The sequence below is a fragment of the Moschus berezovskii genome, chromosome 22 (genome assembly GCF_049115385.1).
Source record: "Moschus berezovskii isolate FMDL1 chromosome 22, NW_MosBer_1.0, whole genome shotgun sequence".
Classification (NCBI taxonomy): Eukaryota; Metazoa; Chordata; class Mammalia; order Artiodactyla; family Moschidae; genus Moschus; species Moschus berezovskii.
The window spans coordinates 4,545,329-4,566,982 of NC_142481.1; the positions used below are offsets into that span (position 1 = coordinate 4,545,329).

Sequence of the window (21,654 nt, forward strand, 5' to 3'; positions counted from 1 at the left end):
ATTTGCCATGAAGTGATGGGACTAGATGCCATGATTTTAGGTTTCTCAATGTTGAGCTTTAAGCCAACTTTTTCAGTTTTCTCTCTCACTTTCATGAAGAGGCTCTTTAGTTCTTTTTCACTTTCTTCTTGCTGAAGCAGAAACTCCAATGTTTCAGCCACCTGATGCAAAGAAAGGATTCACTGGAAAAGACCCTGATACTGGGCAACATTGAAGGCACGATGAGATGGTTGAATGGCATCACCAACTCAATGGATATGAGCGTGAGGACGCTCTAGGAGTTGGTGATGGACAGGAAAGCCTGGGGTGCTGCAGTCCATGGGTTGCAAAGAGTGGGACACGACTAAGCGACTGGACTGAACTGGGGCAAAATGAGGACTGCAGCCTGGGAGGCAGAATTTCAGAAAACTCTGAGGGACTGCTCCAAAGTGGCAGTGGGGGAAGGTCAATGTATAAGGTTTTGGTGAACGGGGAGTTCAATGCCATTAAGCACTCATTTTACAAAAGGTTTGTTGCTAATCATGAGGATCTGATGTAACCATGAAAGGATTTAATGCTTCTCTAGACAATCATGGCATCTGGTCCCATCACTTCATGGGAAATAGATGGGGAAACAATGGAAACAGTGTCAGACTTTATTTTTTGGGGCTCCAAAATCACTGCAGATGCTGATTGCAGCCATGAAATTAAAAGACGCTTACTCCTTGGAAGGAAAGTTATGACCAACCTAGATAGCATATTAAAAGCAGAGACATTACTTTGCCAAGGTCCGTCTAGTCAAGGCAATGGTTTTTCCCATGGTCACGTATCGATTTGAGAGTTGGACTGTGAAGAAAGCTGATCGCCGAAGAATTGATGCTTTTGAACTGTGGTGCTGGAGAAGACTGTTGAGAGTCCCTTGGACTGCAAGGAGATCCAACCAGTCCATTCTAAAGGAGATCAATCCTGGGTGTTCATTGGAGGGACTGATGCTAAAGCTGAAATTCCAGTACTTTGGCCACCTCATGTGAGGAGTTGACTCACTGGAAAAGAGTCTGATGCTGAGAGGCATTGGGGGTGGGAGGAGACGGGGACGACAGAGAATGAGATGGCTGGATGGCATCACCGTCTTGATGGACATGAGTTTGAGTGAACTCCGGGAGTTGGTGATGGACAGAGAGGCCTGGCGTGCTGTGATTCATGGGGTCGCAAAGAGTTGGACACGACTCAGCGACTGAACTGAACTGAGACAAGATAGAGTGCCTGATGAACTATGGACGGAGGTTCATGACATTGTACAGGAGACAGGGATCAAGACCATCCCCATGGAAAAGAAATGCAAAAAAGCAAAATGGCTATCTGGGGAGGCGTTACAAACAGCGAGAAAAGCAAAGGAGAAAAGGGAAGATGTAAGCATCTGAATGCACAGTTACAAAGAATAGCAAGGAGAGATAAGAAAGCCTTCCTCAGCGATCAATGCAAAGAAATAGAGGAAAACAACAGAAAAGGAAAGACTAGAGATCTCCAAAAAATCAGAGATACCAAGGAACATTTCATTCAAAGATGGGCTCGATAAAGGACAGAAATGGTATGGACCTAACAGAAGCAGAAGATATTAAGAAGAGGTGGCAAGAATACACAGAACTGTACAAAAAATATCTTCATGACCAAGATAATCACGATGGCATGATCACTCACCTAGAGTCAGACATCCTGGAATGTGAAGTCAAGTGGACCTTAGAAAGAATCACTACAAACAAAGCTAGTGAGGTGATGGAATTCCAGTTGAGCTATTCCAAATCCTGAAAGATGATGCTGTGAAAGTGCTGCAGTCAATATGCCAGGACATTTGGAAAACTCAGCAGTGGCCACAGGACTGGAAAAGGTCAGTTTTCATTCCAATCCCAAAGAAAGGCAATGCCAAAGAATGCTCAAACTACCACACAGTTGCACTCATCTCACACACTAGTAAAGTCATGCTCAAAATTCTCCAAGTCAAGTTTCAGTAATACGTGAACTGTGAACTTCCATATGTTCAAGCTGGTTTTAGAAAAGGCAGAGGAAACATAGATCATATTGCCAACATCTGCTGGATCGTGGAAAAAGCAAGAGAGTTCCAGAAAACATCGATTTGTGCTTTATTGACTATGCCAAAACCTTTGAATGTGTGGATCACAATAAACTATGGCAAATTCTGAAACAGATGGGAGTACCATACCACTTAACATGCCTCTTGAGAAACCTGTATGCTGGTCAGGAAGCAACAGTCAGAACTGTACATGGAACAACAGACTGGTTCCAAATAGGAAAAGGTGTACGTCAAGGTTGTATATTGTCACCTTGCTTATTTAACTTATATGCAGAGTACATCATGAGGAACTCTGGACTGGAAGAAGCACAAGATGGAATCAAGATTGCCAGGAGAAATATCAATAACCTCAGATATTTAGATGACACTACCCTTATGGCAGAAAGTGAAGAGGAAATCAAAAGCAATGAGTTCCTGTTTCAATGAAGCAGAAATAGATGCTCTTCTGGAACTCTCTTGCTTTCTCCATGATCCAGCGGATGTTGGCAATTTGATCTCTGGTGCCTCTGCCTTTTCTAAAACCTGCTTAAACATCTGGAAGTTCACAGTTCACATATTGCTGAAGCCTGGCTTGGAGAATTTTGAGTATGATGTTACTAGCGTGGGAGATGAGTGCAATTGTCAGGTAGTTTGAGCATTCTTTGGCATTGCCTTTCTTTGGGATTGGAATGAAGACTGACCTTTTCCAGTCCTGTGGCCACTGCTGAGTTTTCCAAATTTGCCGGCATATTGAGTGCAGCACTTTCACAGCATCATCTCTCAGGATTTGAAATAGCTCAACTGGAATTCCATCACCTCCACTAGCTTTGTTCGTAGTGATGCTTTCTAAGGCCCACTTGACTTTACATTCCAAGATGTCTGGCTCTAGGTCAGTGATCACGTTATCATGACTATCTTGGTCGTGAAGATCTTTTTTGTACACTTCTTCTGTGTATTCTTGCCACCTCTTCTTAATATCTTCTGCTTCTGTTAGGTCCACACCATTTCTGTCCTTTATCGAGCCCATCTTTGCATTAAATGTTTGCCTGATGGAGTAGCCATCATGGTCAACAAAAGAGTCTGAAATGCAGTACTTGGATGCAATCTTACAAACGACAGAATTATTTCTGTTCATTTCCAAGGCAAACCATTCACTATTACAGTAATCCAGGCCTATACCCCAACCAGTAATGCTGAAGAAGCCGAAGTCGAACGGTTCTATGAAGACCTACAAGACCTTTTAGAACTAACACCCAAAAAAGATGTCCTTTTCATTATAGGGGACTGGAATGCAAAAGTAGGAAATCAAGAGACACCTGGAGTAACAGGCAAATTTGGCCTTGGAGCACGGAATGAAGCAGGGCAAAGGCTAATAGAGGTTTGCCAAGAGAACGCACTGCTCATAGCAAACACCCTCTTCCAACAACACAAGAGAAGACTCTACACATGGACATCACCAGATGGTCAACACCGAAATCAGATTGATTATATTATTTGCAGCCAAAGATGGAGAAGCTTTATACACTTAGCAAAAACAAGACCAGGAGCTGACTGTGGCTCAGATCATGAACTCCTTCTTGCCAAATTGAGACTTAAATTGAAGAAAGCAGAAAAAACCACTAGACCATTCAGATATGATGTAAATCAAATCCCTTATGATTATACAGTGGAAGTGAGAAATAGATTTAAGGGACTAGATCTAATAGATAGAGTGCCTGATGAAGTCTGGACAGAGGTTCGTGACATTGTACAGGAGACAGGGACCAAGACCATCCCCATGGAAAAGAAATGCAAAAAAGCAAAATGGCTGTCTGAGGAGGCTTACAAATAGCTGTGAAAAGAAGAGAAGTGAAAAGCAAAGGAGAAAAGGAAAGATATAAGCATCTGAATGCAGAGTTCCAAAGAATAGCAAGGAGAGATAAGAAAGCCTTCCTCAGTGATCAATGCAAAGAAATAGAGGAAAACAGCAGAATAGGAAAAACAAGAGATCTCTTCAAGAAAATTAGAGATTCCAAGGGAACATTTCATGCAGAATCAGTACTACTTTATTTTCTACATCGGTGCTTATATACTCTAAAAACAATAATTCTACGAAGGAGGGAATGTCTTGATAAGATTATAGCATGGGATCTGATTTTCGGCTCTAGCCCCAAACATCTGCAGAGACAATTTTCCACACTAATACTATATGTTTACTTATTCTCTTATCTACCTTATCTCTATGCTTACTTTCTAGTGTAACCCAGGCACACCATAGACAGGGGGCAGGGAGACAGAGCAGCAAGCACAGGTGTGTGACCCTGAGGGCCAAGGGTCTCATGAGCTCGCTCCAGATCTCACCCGAAGGGGCCCTTCTAAACTCCTGAAGGGCTCTGTATTTACTTTTGCTTGTGGAGTGTTTAGGCCTGTTGTTAGCAGACTTAGTTTTATGCCAGGGGTGCTTTGTGCAGTCGTGAGCATTCCAAATTCTAAATTGACATTTACAACCCCAACGGGGCCAGAAGGGGTAGGATGTTCTGTGTAAAAATATTTTCCTCATCCCTGGCCTGTTCATAGGGACACATGCACCCCCAGGGACTGTATCGCTGCCGTGCAAAGGTTTCAAGGGGGATATTTGAGCAGGAGTCAAAAGAACTTTTAGAAAGCATAAAGGACCACCAAGCATCAGAAGAAGAAAAGATGGAGGCCCGGAAGTAGATGATGGGGCGGCCCGGAGAAATCCCCGGAGGTCTGGACAGCCTTGCGTGCCAGCTCCTCCAGCCAAGGCCTTGCCACGGGCGGGGTCCCTCATGCCGGCTCCCCGACAACTAGGGCTTCTCTCCAGTGTGTGCTCTCAGGTGTTGAGTGAGATCACTGCTCTGACTATAGGCTTTGCCACATTGCTTACATTTGTAAGGTTTCTCTCCGTATGAATCGGCTGATGTTTAGAAAAATTTGAGCTCTGGCTGAAACAAGAGATCTTTTCAAGTAAATTAGAGATATCAAGGGAACATTTCATGCAAAGATGGGCTCGATAAAGGACAGAAGTGTTACGGACCTAACAGAAGCAGAAGATAATGAGAAGAGATGGCAAGAATACACAGAACTGTACAAAAAAGATGGTCACAACCAAGATAATCACGATGGCGTGATCACTCACCTGGAGCCAGACATCTTGGAATGTGAAGTCAAGTGGGCCTTAGAAAGCATCACTACGAACAAAGCTAGTGGAGGTGATGGAATTCCAATTGAGCTATTTCAAATCCTGAAAGATGATGCTGTGAAAGTGCTGCCCTCAATATGCTGGCAAATTTGGAAAGTTCAGCAATGGCCACAGGACTGGGAAAGGTCAGTCTTCATTCCAATCCCAAAGAAAGGCAATGCCAAAGAATGCTCAAACTACCTCACAGTTGCACTCATCTCCCACGCTAGTAACGTCATGCTCAAAATTCTCCAAGCCAGGCTTCAGCAATATGTGAACCGTGAACTCCCAGATGTTCAAGCAGGTTTTAGAAAAGGCAGAGGCACCAGAGATCAAATTGCCAACATCCGCTGGATCATGGAGAAAGCAGGAGAGTTCCAGGAAAACATCTATTTCTGCTTCATTGACTATGCCAAAGCCTCTGTGTGGATCACAATAAACTCTGGAACATTCTGAAAGAGATGGGAATACCAGACCACCTGACCTGCCTCTTGAGAAACCTGTAGGCAGGTCAGGAAGCAACAGTTAGAACTGGACATGGAACAACAGACTGGTTCCAAATAGGAAAAGGAGTACATCAAGGTTGTATATTGTCACCCTGCTTATTTAACTTATATGCAGAGTACATCATGAGGAACGCTGGGCTAGAAGAAGAATAAGCTGGACTCAAGATTGCCGGGAAAAATATCAATAACCTCAGCTATGCAGATGACACCACCCTTATGGCAGAAACTGAAGAGGAACTAAAAAGCCTTTTGATGAAAGTGAAAAAGGAGAGTGAAAAAGTTGGCTTGAAGTTCAACATTCAGAAAACTAAGATCATGGCATCTGGTCTTATCACTTCATGGCAAATAGATGGAGAAACAGTGGAGACAGTGTCAGACTTTATTTTGGGGGGCTACAAAATCACTGCAGATGCCGATTGCAGCCATGAAATTAAAAGACGCTTACTCCTTGGAAGGAAAGTTATGACCAACCTAGATAGTCTATTAAAAAGAGAGACATTACTTTGCCAACCAAGGTCAGTGTAGTCAAGGCTATGGTTTTTCCAGTGGTCATGTAAGGATGTGAGTTGGACTATGAAGAAAGCTGATCGCCGAAGAATTGATGCTTTTGAACTGTGGTGTTGGAGAAGACTCTTGAGAGTCCCTTGGACTGCAAGGAGATCCAACCAGTCCATTCTAAAGGAGATCAATCCTGGGTGTTCATTGGAAGGACTGATGCTGAAGCTGAAACTCCAATTCTTTGGCCACCTCATGAGAAGAGTTGACTCACTGGAAAAGACTCTGATGCTGGGAGGGATTGGGGGCAGGAGGATAAGGGCATGTCAGAGAATGAGATGACTGGATGGCATCACCGACTCGATGGACATGAGTTTGTGAACTCCGGGAGTTGTTGATGGACAGGGAGGCCTGGTGTGCTGTGATTCCTCGGGTCACAAAGAGTCGGACACAACTGAGCGACTGAAGTGAACTGAACTGAACTGTGGACTCTTAATTAAAATACAGACTGCAAGCATAGGGAAAGACTTATTTTTCTGATATAATAATATGAAAATTGTGACTACTATGGTTTACACTACAGAGGTTAGCAAACACTTAGCAAACATGGCAACACACTAATTATATGACTTTTCTAAGAAGCGTTTCCCATACCTTTCTAGTTTATCACAGAAGATGTATTTCCACATTGTCAACTAATATTCATGACTTGTGTTGATGTTATAATGATACACCAATATTTTAGTGAACTGTCATTGTGTTATCTTCACAAATTAAGTCTTATAACTATTGAAAATTTAGAACCAACCTCTGTTGTACTTTAATACATGCAAAGAGTCCATGACCATTTACATCACGGTGACCTCTTGGGATATATGACATCAAAGACAAACATCTGCATTTAGATGTTCATTGTACATTTTACATTCCGGTTCCATTGTGTAATGGAGAATAGATAGAAATGGTTGCAACACAATATAGAAGGGTTTCTCTTATCTCTCAAGTACAAACCATAAAAAAAATCTACGTTTGCATACACACTAAAAATGAAGCACCATAGGGATTTCACTGTTGAATTACATTCATTCTCAAATAATCTCAAATCATGTCATTATAAACAGGATGCATTGCTAATAATTGTAACTTTCTAACCATCAACCCTTCATCCTGTGACCCCGACTAACATATTCACGTTCTATGTGTTTTAACTATGCATTGCTCTCCATAATAATTCTCCTTCAGAGGAAGTTCAGAAAACAGGACTGACGAAATCCTTGCAAGTTTTCAGTCTCTGATGTGTATTTAGATTTGTGTTTTGATGAAATACTTTTGTACATGTTTGTCACATATTTCCTTATGTTTCTTGTATAAACTCTCATGCTTTCTGATGTGTGTTTAGGACAAACCTTGTTTCATCACTTGTTTCATTACTAGGTGCCAGGGTCCCGCCTCAGCAGAGTCCAGGGATACCCTCAGGATGAACAGCGTCAGCGAAGAAAAGCAAGCGAGTTGAGTGTTGGTTGGGTGCAGAATCAGCACTACTTTATTTTCTACATCAGTGCTTGTATACCCTAAAAACAATAATTCTACGGAGGAGGGAGTGCCTTGATAAGATTATAGCATGGGATCTGATTTTCGGCTCTACCCCCAAACATCTGCAGAGACAATTTTCCACACTAATACTATATGTTTACTTATTCTCTTATCTACCTTATCTCTATGTTTACTTTCTAGTGTAACCCAGGCACACCATAGACAGGGGGCAGGGAGACACAGCAGCAAGCACTGGTATGTCACCCTGAGGGCCAAGGGTCTCATGAGCTCGCTCCAGATCTCACCCGAAGGGGCCTTCTAAACTCCTGAAGGGCTCTGTATTTACTTTTGCTTGTGGAGTGTTTAGGCCTGTTGTTAGCAGACTTAGTTTTATGCCAGGGGCGCTTTGTGCAGTCGTGAGCATTCCAAATTCTAAATTGACATTTACAACCCCAACAGGGCCAGAAGGGGTAGGATGTTCTGTGTAAAAATATTTTCCTCATCCCTGGCATGCTTATAGGGACCCATGCTCCCACAGGGACTGTATCGCTGCCGTGCAAAGGTTTCAAGGGGGATATCTGAGCAGGAGTCAGAAGAATTCTTAGAAAGCATAGAAGACTACCAAGCATCAGAAGAAAAGATGGAGGCCCGGGAGTAGATGATGGGGCGGCCCGGAGAAATCCCCGGAGGTCTGGACAGCCTTGCGTGCCAGCTCCTCCAGCCAAGGCCTTGCCACGGGCGGGGTCTCTCATGCCGGCTCCCGACAACTAGGGCTTCTCTCCAGTGTGTGCTCTCAGGTGTTGAGTGAGATCACTGCTCTCACTAAAGGCTTTGCCACGTTGCTTACATTTGTAAGGTTTCTCTCCGTATGAATCGGCTGATGTTTAGAAAAATTTGAACTCTGGCTAAGGCATTGCCACATTGTTTGCATTTGCATGGTTTCTCCCCAGTATGAATTCTCTGATGTTGGGAAGACCTGAGCTATTGGTGAAGGTTTTGCCACATTCTGTACATTTGTAAGTTACATCTCCAGTATGAATTCGCTGATGTTAAGTAAGATTTGAATTCTGATAAAAGACTTTGCCACACTTTGTACATTTATAAGGTTTCTCCCCAGTATGAATTTGCTGATGTTGATTAAGATTTGAGCAATAGATAAAACACTTTAACACATTCCTTACATTTATCAGTTTATAAGCTTTCTGGCCAGTATGGATTCATTGATGGTGTCTAAGATGTGAACTCTTACTAAAGGCTTTGCCAACATTTGAAAGGTTTCCAATCTGTATGAATTATCCAATATCTACTTAGATTGGATGAGTGAGTAAATACTTTTATACATTTCTTACACTTGTTTTCTTTCTGTGGATTCTGAATAGTCTGCTGTTGAGTAAGTTCTGAAGATTGATTAGAAACTTTACCATATTCACTACAAATATACGTCTTCTCTCCAACATGAGTATCTTTATAGAAAGACTTGATATTTGATAAATGGAACATCATAGTTACTCAGAAATGTGCACAGTTTTATTAGGACTCTCAAGAAATGAAACAGCAACCAGTTCATGCAGGTTGTCACAAGCCAAGAAGAGCATTTTAGTTCTCACTGTGAAAGAGAAAGGTAATCACCAGACAAAATTTCATCATAGTTTAGCAGGAAGAAGGTAGCAGGTGATAGCCGTCTATGACAGAAACAGAAATAAATCCAGACTTTTCCAAAATCATTTCCAGTGAAGCAGATCTTCCGAAAACACACGACGAAGAATGACTTCCTCACTGATGCTTGGCCCTCTCACCTGAGTCATCGGCTCAATCCATTCACACCTACCTGGGTACATGGCCATTGTCTCCATTCTCCTTATACTCCTGGGACCCTTCATTTGCTCCAGAAAAGTGACCAGGTCCACCTAGAGACCACAAGACCTGTTCATCAGAGAATGGAATATTTGTTTTGCTAGAGATTCTTCACTTTCCAATCTAATACGTATCCAGGTGAGAAGAGAATGCATGGTAGAATGTTAAGACAGCCTAGAAAAAGATTTCCCCAAATGCTTTAGTGAAAGCACCTATACAACACTAGGGAGAAGGCAATGGCAACCCATTTCAGTACCCTTGCCTGGAAAAAGCCCATGGATGGAGGAACCTGGTGGGCTACAGTCCATGGAGTTGCTAAGAGTCGGAGACGACTGAGCGACTTCACTTTCACTTTTCACTTTCATGCATTGGAGAAGGAAATGGCAACCCACTCCAGTGTTCTTGCCTGGAGAATCCCAGGGACGGGGGAGCCTGGTGGGCTGCTGTCTATGGGGTCGCACAGACTCGGACACGACTGAAGCGACTTAGCAGCAGCAGCAGCATACAACACTAACTAATACACAAAAATCAGATCCTGACATTCTGGTCACATACTGCAAGGCAAAAGGAAGTAGTGGAAATTTGATTTGAAGAGGAGGGTGACACCATTTTATATCAGAACTTATAGAATTAGCACTAACCTAGACATAGGCAGACTACATTAAGGAAGAAAAAAATTTAAATCATCATGAAGTCTTCTTTCTAAATTCATAATTTTCCATTTTCCCATAGAAAGCAGGGATCTGAAACGCTATTAAAAGAAGCAGAAGACGCCAAGAGACAGTCTAGAAATGCAGGAACCAAAACCCTGAGAGTAGATAAGAGATTCTGGAAGGAAGTTATCCTCAACCAAAGTGGCCAAGTTCCTATAGTTCTCTAACATCATGTCCCTGTACACTTCCCACTGACTGAGGTCCAGGCAACCCACTCCTCGAGTGAAATCTATGGTCACATCCTGGAACATCAGCTGTCCCGGAAATACAAAGTACAGATGACATGCGGCTGTGAGAAGACTTCCTAATGTATCCCAAGATGACAAAAGCAAGCTCACAGAACTGGTTTCGATATAGGAGAGTGTTTGGTGTATACTTTTTACATAGCAATATTTTCTACCGAATTCCTAACCCAAGAAATGACGAGATGGGACCCACAAACCATTTCAGAAACTATTCTGATCTGGAAGACAAATGATAAAATAATCAGAACGACATTGGCTTTTTTTTTTTTTTTTTTTTGGCCACACCACCTGGCTTGTGGGATCCTAGTTCCCTGACCAGGGAACGAACCTGGGACCCCACAGAGAAAGCCCCAAGTCATAAGCACTAGGCCACCAAGGAATTCCTGGCATATTTCTTTTTGAGTGTTGTATTTGTATGACACAGGATGAATTATCTATCAAGGAACCAGGTAATATTTTTAAAAAGCATACTCTGATCCAAGAGTTCGTGAGTGGGGCAAATGTGCCATTTATTTTAACAAGCTTATTTTTTCTTAGTATTTTCAACAAGCTCCTTTTAACTAGTAATGTTGAAAATTCTGCTCCATGAATGAACATTTTGAACAGTAATGACATACAATAAGTACTTATAATAAGTACTTGTAATAATAAGTAATGTAAGCATTCATACTTACTTTTGAATTTCAAGTGTTTTTCAAATTTTACAGTTCTAATAAGATAGCATCCTCAGTAGCAACAATCATTTTAACTATTTACTATATACTATATATCTTTCTGATAGTTTTTACAGAGTCTTGGATGTGCAACAGAAACAATTTAAAATCAATAATGTTGTTCCACCTTTCTGCAAATATATAGCAAACATTCCATACACAGTTTAAATTTATTTGCCTTTATGTACTCTAAAGCAGAGACATTACTTTGCGAACCAAGGTCCGTCTAGTCAAGGCAATGGTTTTTCCCGTGGTCATGTATGGATGTGAGAGTTGGACTGTGAAGAAAGCTGATCGCCGAAGAATCGATGCTTTTGAACTGTGGTGTTGGAGAAGACTCTTGAGAGTCCCTTATACTGCAAGGAGATCCAACCAGTCCATTCTAAAGGAGATCAATCCTGGGTGTTCATTGGAGGGACTGATGCTAAAGCTGAAACTGCAATACTTTGGCCACCTCATGCGACGAGTTGACTCACTGGAAAAGACTCTGATGCTGGGAAAGGTTGGGGGCGGGAGGAGAAGGGGACGACGGAGAATGAGATGGCTGGATGCCATCACCGACTCTGTGGACATGAGTTTGAGTGAACTCCGGGAGTTGGTACTGGACAGGGAGGCCTGGCGTGCTGTGATTCATGGGGTCGCGGAGAGTCGGACACGACTGAGCAACTGAACTGAACTGAACTGATAACAACAAACCCCCAGGGAGGAAAACCGGAATCAGAGAAGTAAAGGTTTGCAGCTTCTCAGGCATCAGGAGGAAAAGCAGACACAGCCCCAGACCCGGGACAGGACGTTTACCTGAGAAGCTGCCGTTTCCTCCTCTTCTTCCTCCTGCTCTGCGTCTTCTTTGGGGATGTTACGTCCCAAAACAGCGTACATGCTGAGAAAATACCTCTAAAGGCATCCACACAGCTCTTTCACCTTCAACTGCTGCAGTGAAAAACAAGAGAGCCTCTTCTTGTTTCTCTCTCCCTTTTCCGAGCTCTTTTCTGACTTCCTCTGTCCCTGAGCTGTAGTGGGTAATCAAGATTTCGCTGATATGCTAATCACATCCTGGGGCTGGTGCTCACTTTCCCCACTCTCTTTGCAGACCACCCCGAGAGTTCTCTTTCTTTTCGCGTTAGAGACAGGAGGCCCCAGAATAACTCACAATAGATAATGGACCCAACTTTTGAGCTACCTGACTCAGAGGGTTTTTGAAACTATGCAGGAGGCAGACCTGCTTCCAGGAGCCTTGAGCTGGAGGCCTCAGCTCTGCCTGCCCCGGAGCTCTGGAGGGTTGAGAGCGGAATCTTCTAGAAATAAAGAATGTCAGCCTGATTCCCTGGGGAGGGGCTCTTTTTAGGATGGGTGTTTCCCTGCTAGGCTAGTGCCTGTGCCCTTGGGGGAGGGGAGAGTAGGGGTGAGTGTTTTGTGGGAATCACCTGGGGGCCCTGGGTTCCAGCAAGGCTTTGCTCTCAGATTTCTATGAAAGGTGGCCTGAGTCCTTAGTTTTGGTTTGGTTTTTTTTGTTACTCATCTCTGTATCCTGGGGACAAAGGTTTTCACAAGATGATTTGCACTGTGAATAGCTCTCTGCAGGTGAGGGGCCTCCTACTTCAAGACCAGGGGCCTGGAGGTGTTTCCATCACAGCTTTCTTTAAAAATAAACCAGTGGCAGCAGTGGACATTGGGCTAACAGTGTATATGGGCAGGGACAGATGCCTTTGAAAATGATGCCCTAAAATCTATCTGGTGACCAACGAAGGAAATAATGTTCAGTGTTAGGTCATAAGTGAACTTACCCATAAATTAACGCATGAAACAGATTATCTGGTGGCTCAGATAGCAGAGTCTGCCTGCATGTGGGAGACCCGAGTTTGATCCCTGGGTCTGGAAGATTCCCTGGAGAAAAAAATGGCAACCCTCTCCAGTATTTTTGCCTGGAAAATCCCTTGGACCGAGGAGCCTGGCAGGCTACAGTCCATGGAATCGCAAAGAATCAGACACGATGGAGTACATAAGAACATTTACCTACAGCAGAATGCCATGCTGTAAAAATCTTACTTTTTGTAGCATTTTCAGATGGGCTTCCTTCACATAGTAAAATGCATGGAATGATCGTCCATGTATTTTATACCTTGAAAGCTTAATATAAAAAAGTTTAAAATCTACATCTGCACCACGAGTCCTGCTCATTAAATAGGTTCACCAATAACATTTTCTAGAGTCCATATATATATATGTTAACAGAATATTTTCACAAATATAGAGAACAGACCTGTGGACACAGCCGGAGAATGAGAGGGGACCAGTTGAGAGAATAGCCTTGACATGTATTCACCACAGTGTGTGAAACAGGTAGCAAGAGGGAAGCTGCTGTGCAGCTCAGAGAGCTCAGCTCGGTGCTCCGTGATGGCTAGAGGGGTGAGATGGAGATCGTGGGCGGGAGGCTCAGGAGAGAGTGGGTATGCATATGCTTATGGCTGATTGATGAAGTTGTACAGCAGAATCGGACACAACATTGTAAAGCAATTATTTTCCAAAAAATATATATACATCTCAAAAGGAAAAACAAAACAGAACCGATTAATAACCCAGTGCTTAAGAATCCATCTGACAGGGCAAGGAACCTGGGCTTCATCGTGGGCCAGGAATACTCCACATGCTTTGGGGAGACTAAGCCTGTGCGCCACAACTGCTGAGCCTGGGTGGGGCAACTTGCTCTTTTTGATGCGCAAGAGGCAAATGAAAGATGCTCACCATCGCTAAATAATAAGAAATGCACAACCAAACTGCAGTGATGTATCACCTCATGCCAGTCAGAATAACAACTAGCAAAAAGCCCACTGATAATATCATAAACGCTGGAGAGGCCTGGAGATCAGGGAACCTCCTACATGGCTGGACGGAATGTAAGCTGCTGCAGTCACATGGGAGGACAGTGTGGAAGTTCCTTAAAAAACATAGCCTCCTGACATTTAAGGAAATGAATTCCAAGAAGAGTAGACAGAATAGATTAACTGACAAATGTATAAGATTTGCAGTTTTCAGTAAATCATCTGCAATTCTGAAATGCCCAGGTGTGGTCTAGCATTTTTAAATTCTTTGAGTAAATGTGTATTAATGCACACACTCACATGTTCCTTTGCAGTTTCTCACTGCATGTGTATCTTCAGACACATATTTATCGTATTCAATGTGTGTTATATAAATTATACAACATATATTCTTTTAGATATTTATACATTGCATTCAATGTATGTCAAAGTCATGAGAAACATGACTGGCCAAATATGGCATAGCTGATAGTTTCATTGAGTTGGACAAGGCTGTGCTCCATGTGACCAGTTTGGTTAGTTTCATTTGAAGGGGAGGGTCAGAATAGAACATGTGGTTTTCACAGGAAGGGCTGCGAGTTCTGAAGAAAAGAATAAAACTAAAAACACCTTGTTTGATTCTGTGTTCCAGAATGCCTGCTGTGTCAGTGGCTGTAGAGGATTGAGTTTTACCTGTTGAGATCCTCCCTCTGTGTGGGGCTGTGTTACAGGGACCTCGGTGTGTTTTTTTAAGTATTTTCAACACTCAGGGGTCACGTCCCAAGACTCATCTTGCCTGAGAAGGAAGCCCAGAGGAAGAGGAAAGCAAGAAGTCAGAAATGACTTGTTCCGAGAGAAGAGGTATAGTCCTTTGGTTTGTTCTGTCTCTCTTTCCTGAAATGCTGTTTCTTTGGACTTCATAAGCTTCTTAACTTCTGAATGGGTTTATTTGGACTTACCCATAGTCATCATTCCAACGGACCCATTGCCCTCCTGGCACATCCGTGTGACAGGAAACAGAGTATTGCCAGCCAAAGAAACTCACTCAAGCTTTTAAGTCCTGAGTTTTTATTGGGGTTTAGCTACATAGGTGTGGTTGATACCATCTCCAGCATTCTCCCCTCCTTAGAGGTTGGGCTAATAAGCCCACCTGGCTCAAAGCCCCAAACCTCTAGTCACTTCATTGGTCTTTGGGAAATGGCCACCCTCACAACCTGAGTGTAAGAATGCACCGCGGCAAGACAGAAAGAGCGCCAGAGGGGTGATCAAGAGGCTTTATTGGGCAATCGCTCTCGGGCAGAACTCCCAGGTGCGAGCAGGGAAGAGCGGGAGTCTGCAACTTGTGGGAAGGGAGGCGGCACTTTTATACCCCGGTGACTGAGGATGTGGCAGACCTTTTCCATATAGGGTAAGGAACGGACCCTGAGGTGCTGGTTGGTCTACATGGCCTCGTGTAGGTTTTTAATTGGCCGGCGTCTTGGCGACTCTGTGTCCATCAGTCTGCCTGGCAACGGGCTGTTGATTGGTGGATGGCTGGCTCCGGGACCTTCCGGCGGGGGCCTCTTGCTGGCGCTCTCCGTGCTTTCTGCCCGCAGTTGGCGTGACCTTTCACTGAGTCATCCCATTATTATACTAGGGGTCCACCATAAGTCATCTTGTTAGCATAAATTATCAGGGCCCACGGAGAGTAATAAAGCCACTGCAGTCACTAAGGAAATTTCAAGAGTGAAAAAACTTAAATTCCAAGAGTAGTTTAAAAACTTCCAGAACCTGGGGACCAAAGCCTGCGAAATTCTTTTTTTTTTTTTTTTTTTTAGTTTTAGTGTTTATTTAGTTTTGGTTATACTGGGATTTTGCTGATGGGCTTGGGCTTTCTCTATTGTGATTAGGAGGCGCTACTGTGTTGTGTGGAGCTCTGGCTCTAAGGCATGGGTTCAGTGGTTGTATTAATAACTGGCAGGCTCTGGAGCAGGTGGGCTTCAGTAGTTGTGGCACACCAGATTAGTTGCTCCAAGGCTTGTGGGATCTTCCCTGATCAGGGATGGAAGCTATGTCCCCTGCATTGACAGGTAGATTTCTACCCACTGTAGCATCAAGCAAGTCCCTAAATTATTTATTACACAATGTTGAAACCTTAATGTTTCCTTTATGCCCTTTGATTTTTTTTCCCCCTCTGATTTTTGATATTACCTTGGAATACCTCACCTGTTGCATGCTTACAAAATATTTGTTGTGTTTAAACCTTCTATTTTATTGTGCAAAATAATGTCTAAGTCTCTCTTTAGATGGGCTTCTTTGGCTACCTTGTAAGCTATTTTGCTTCATTTATTTTGAAATTTCAGCTAGTCTATACAGTGATAGCTCCATCTGTAATTTGGCAGGTTCCCTCTATTTAGGTGTTTTTTGTTTTTTAAATTCAAAATTATGCTGGCTCCCCTAGATACAGCTGAGACTTATATTTGAAATATCCATGTTTGTTTTGAGTTTGAATTGTTCTGAATTTGCAGTCACTGAAGTCTTTATGTCACTACATCTTCTATGTAAAACTTGTGATTTTCAGACTTTATGTGCTTCAGTAAAGTTTTACAGTTTCTTCACATCGGTCTGGAAATGTGTTCTAAATAGGTGTCATGGTATATTTGCTAATAAAATGTAGAGTGTTTCTCATATTGTGTTTTAAAAGAGGAAAAATTGTTTTCAGTGAACCCAGGTGGCTCAGTGGTAAAGAATCTGCCTACTGACGCAGGAGACCTGGGTTTGATCCTTGGGTTGGAAAGGAAATGGCAACCTGGAGAAGGAAATGGCAACCCCCTCCAGTATTCTTGCCTGGGAAATCCCATGGACAGAGAAGTCTGGATGGCTACAGTCTATGGGGTCGCAAAGAGTTGGACATGATTGATGTGACTTAGCACGCTTTCATGCCCAATTTGTAAATGTTTGTCTTACCATAAATCCTAAAATACACTTGAGTTTTTTTTAAAGTTGGATTGAAAATGTTTCTTCCTAAAGATCTGTTACTTATGGAAGGTTGTTTCCCTTTAAGTGTGTTTATGTCTGCATCTGTGCATGCAGCCAGAAACCTAGGGTTTATACAAAAGCCATCATCATTTCATGAATATGTTTATTTATTCTAACCTTTGAAAATTGTTCTTACATATTTTCCATGGCCTTAGATTATTTCCTTTTAGTGAAATGAAGATATAGTTCCATTTTAGTATATGTATACATGAAAATGTTCAAATGATTTGATTGATTATTTTTCTTGTTTTTTGTATTCCTCACAATTAGAAAAACTTCTGTGAACTTTCTTTAGAGTTGTCCCTGTGTATTTCTCCGTGTATTATTAGTTAACTTTTAGAGTTCAGTTCAGTTCAGTTCAGTCGCTCAGTCGTGTCCGACTCTCCGCGACCCCATGAATCACAGCACGCCAGGCTTCGCTGTCCATCACCAACTCCCGGAGTACACTCAAACTCATGTCCACAGAGTCGGTGATGGCATCCAGCCATCTCAATCTCCGTCGTCCCCTTCTCCTCCCGCCCCCAACCTTTCCCAGCATCAGAGTCTTTTCCAGTGAGTCAACTCGTCGCATGAGGTGGCCAAAGTATTGCAGTTTCAGCTTTAGCATCAGTCCCTCCAATGAACACCCAGGATTGATCTCCTTTAGAATGGACTGGTTGGATCTCCTTGCAGTATAAGGGACTCTCAAGAGTCTTCTCCAACACCACAGTTCAAAAGCATCGATTCTTCGGCGATCAGCTTTCTTCACAGTCCAACTCTCACATCCATACATGACCACGGGAAAAACCATTGCCTTGACTAGACGGACCTTGGTTGGCAAAGTAATGTCTCTGCTTTTTAATATACTATCAAGGTTGGTCATAACTTTCCTTCCAAGGAGCAAGCGTCTTTTAATTTCATGGCTCTTGTTGTTATCAACTTCTTCTTTTTTCTTATAAAAGTGAAGACTGGCTCTTTAGACTGCTTCTCCCTTGTGTCCCACAGCCTTTTCTTCATTCTATCCTGGCTTTCTACAGACCATGATGAATTCTCAAGAAGAATCAGTGACCTCCCTTTGTGAGAAATGAACATGGGGGTCACTGGTATCTGAGATTTCCATTGGAATGTGGTTTGTGTTGGGATCCTAGGGAAATAAGGAAATGCTGTGATGAGTTTACCTGTAGATGCAATTCAGTTCTGTAGAACAGGAGTTTTTAAAATGCCCTTATAAATAGAATGAACTCAGCAGTCCAGAATTTCTCAGAAAATTTTCAGAAATCAAAAAAGTACCAGAGACTATCCTGCTTCAAGAAGAAAAACTATTACACATACTAATAGTTACAGGTCATGGGAGGAATATATGCAGCGGAATTAGCATAAAATTATTATTTTTCATAATAGATAGAGATCATGGTTTTGATAATGTTGCCAAGATACCTGGCAGTGATAATACATTTTTCCATGTACTTCTTAACCCATGACCTTGGATGTTCACTGGTTCAGGTGTTTCTGTGAGATTCCCATGTATGAAGTTTTTTGTTTTTTCTGTCTTCAAAAAGGGTCCCTGGAGAAGGGGATGGCTACCCATTCCAGTATTCTTGCCAGGAGAATCCCATGAGGAGCCGGGCAGGCTACAGTCCCTGGAGTTGCAAAGAATAGGACACGACTGAGTGGCAAACATTTTTCTTGCTTTTAGTTCTATTTAGGAATACAGAAATTTCTGTAAACTTTCAGTAGAGTTGTTTCTGTATATTTGTCTGTGTTTTATTACAGTCTAGACTGGAAAAGGTCAGTCTTCATTCCAATCCCAAAGAAAGGCAATGCCAAAGAATGCTCAAACTACCGCACAATTGCACTCATCTCACATGCTAGTAAAGTGATACTCAAAATTCTCCAAGCCAGGCTTCAGCAATATGTGAACCGTGAACTCCCAGATGTTCAAGCAGGTTTTAGAAAAGGCAAAGGCACCAGAGATCAAATTGCCAACATCCGCTGGATCATGGAGAAAGCAAGAGAGTTCCAGAAGAGCATCTATTCCTGCTTCATTGACTATGCCAAAGCCTTTGACTGTGTGGATCACAATAAACTGTGGAAAATTCTGAAAGAAATGGGAATACCAGACCACCTGACCTGCCTCTTGAGAAACCTGTATGCAGGTCAGGAAGCAACAGTCAGAACTGTACATGGAACAACAGACTGGTTCCAAATAGGAAAAGGAGTACGTGAAGGCTGTATATTGTCACCTTGCTTATTTAACTTATATGCAGAGTACATCCTGAGGAACGCTGGGCTGGAAGAAGCAAGAGCTGGAATCAAGATTGCTGGGAGAAATATCAATAACCTCAGATATGCAGATGACACCACCCTTTTGGCAGAAAGTGAAGAGGAACAAACAAGCCTCTTGATGAAAGGGAAAGAGGAGAGTGAAAAGGTTGGCTTGAAGCTCAACATTCAGAAAACAAAGATCATGGCATCTGGTCCCATCATTTCATGGGAAATAGATGGGCAAACAGTGGAAACAGTGTCAGACTTTATTTTTTGGGGCTCCAAAATCACTACAGATGCTGATTGCAGCCATGAAATTAAAAGACGCTTACTGCTTGGAAAGAAAGTTATGACCAACCTTGATAGTATATTGAAAATCAGGGACATTACTTTGCCAAAGGTCCGTCTAGTCAAGGCTATGGTATTTCCCGTGGTTATGTATGGATGTGAGAGTTGGACTGTGAAGAAAGCTGAGTGCCGAAGAATTGATGCTTTTGAACTGTGGTGTTGGAGAAGACTCTTGAGAGTCCCTTATACTGCAAGGAGATCCAACCAGTCCATTCTAAGGGAGATCAATCCTGGGTGTTCATTGGAAGGACTGATGCTAAAGCTGAAACTGCAATACTTTGGCCACCTCATGCGAAGAGTTGACTCACTGGAAAAGACTCTGATGGTGGGAAAGGTTGGGGGCGGGAGGAGAAGGGGACGACCGAGAATGAGATGGCTGGATGGCATCACTGACTCTGTGGACATGAATTTGAGTGAACTCCGGGAGTTCGTGTTGGACAGGAAGCCCTGGCGTGTTGTGATTCATGGGGTCGCGGAGAGTCGGACATGACTGAGCGACTGAACTGAACTGAACTGGGAGTCCATAAACTGATGTAAAATTTCAACTCTGCCATTTAAAGAGTGTTTGTTAAAATATTTTCCAAAGGATGCAAGAGCAACATTATTGATTTTAAATTATTTCTGTTGCACATTCAAGACTCTGAAAAACTGTCAGAAAGGTGTATCAGTTCGGTTCAGTTGCTCAGTCGTGTCTGACTCTTTGTGACCCCGTGAATCGCAGCACGCCAGGCCTCCCTGTCCATCACCAACGCCCAGAGTTTACTCAAACTCATGTCCATCGAGTTGGTGATGCCATCCAGCCATCTCATCCTCTGTCATCCGCTTCTCCTCCTGCCCCCAATTCCTCCCAGCATCCGGGTCTTTTCCAATGAGTCAACTCTTCCCATGAGGTGGCCAAAGTATGGGAGTTTCAGCTTCAGCATCAGTCCTTCCAATGAACACTCAGGATTGATCTCCTTCAGAATGGACTGGTTGGATCTCTTTGCAGTCCAAGGGACTCCTTCGAGAGTCTTCTCCAACACCACAGTTCAAAAGCATCAATTCTTTGGCGATCAGCTTTCTTCACAGTCCAACTCTCACATTCATACATGACCACTGGAAAAACCACAGCCTTTACTAGACAGACCTTGGTTGGCAAAGTAATGTCTCTGCTTTTTAATATGCTATCTAGGTTGGCATAACTTACTCCAAGGAGTAAACGTCTTTTACTTTCATGGCTGCAATCAGCATCTGCAGTGATTTTGGAACTTCAAAAAATAAAGTCTGACACTCTTTCCATTGTTTGCCCATCTATCTCCCATGAAGTGATGGGACCAGATGCCATGATCTTAGTTTTCAAAATGTTGAGCTTCAAGCCAACTTTTTTACTTTCCCCTTTCACTTTCATTAAGAGGCTTCTTTGTTCCTCTTCACTTTCTGCCAAAAGGGTGGTGTCATTTGCATATCTGAGGTTACTGATATTTCTCCTGGCAATCTTGATTCCAGCTTGTGCTTCCTCCAGCCCAGGGTTCCTCATGATGTACTCCGCATATAAGTTAAATAAGCAGGGTGACAATATACAGCCTTGACATAGTCCTTTTCCTATTTGGAACCAGTCCGTTGTTCCATATCCCGTTCTAACTGTTGCTTCCTGACCTGCATATATCAGTTCAGTTCAGTCGCTCAGTGGTGTCTGACTCTCCACGATCCCATGAATCGCAGCACGCCATGCCTCCCTGTCCATCACCAACTCCCGGAGTTCACTCAAACTCATGTCCACAGAGTCGGTGATGCCATTCAGCCATCTCATTCTCTGTCGTCCCCTTCTCCTCCCTCCCCCAACCTTTCCCAGCATCAGAGTCTTTTCCAGTGAGTCAATTCATCACATGAGTTGGCCAAAGTATTGCAGTTTCAGCTTTAGCATCAGTCCTTCCAATGAACACCCAGGATTGATCTCCTTTATATCAGTTCAGTTCAGTT

The 21,654-nt window shown here is 42.9% G+C and overlaps 1 protein-coding gene, 1 long non-coding RNA gene and 1 pseudogene across 4 annotated transcripts in view; all 3 read right to left on the reverse strand.

Moving 5' to 3' along the window:
* Positions 1-21,654, reverse strand: part of LOC129546407 (uncharacterized) — a 72,879-nt gene that overhangs the window by 19,998 nt on the left and 31,227 nt on the right.
* The window catches only part of LOC148774279 (uncharacterized), a 44,869-nt pseudogene continuing 30,331 nt past the window's right edge, over positions 7,117-21,654 (reverse strand). Inside the window, exons 4-5 of the transcript XR_016035935.1 lie at positions 9,591-9,669; positions 7,117-9,270 (exon numbers count right to left, since the gene is read on the reverse strand). The product of XR_016035935.1 is annotated as an uncharacterized LOC148774279 (transcript). The remainder of the gene's footprint in view (positions 9,271-9,590; positions 9,670-21,654) is intronic.
* LOC148774280 (uncharacterized) lies at positions 11,787-13,498 on the reverse strand. Of its 2 annotated transcripts, none has more exons than XR_016035899.1 (3): positions 13,334-13,498; positions 12,507-13,171; positions 11,787-12,217 (listed from the first exon to the last, which is right to left on the reverse strand). It is a non-coding gene; the product is annotated as an uncharacterized LOC148774280 (long non-coding RNA). The 2 variants fall into 2 exon arrangements; XR_016035898.1 differs by having other exon boundaries at positions 13,301-13,498.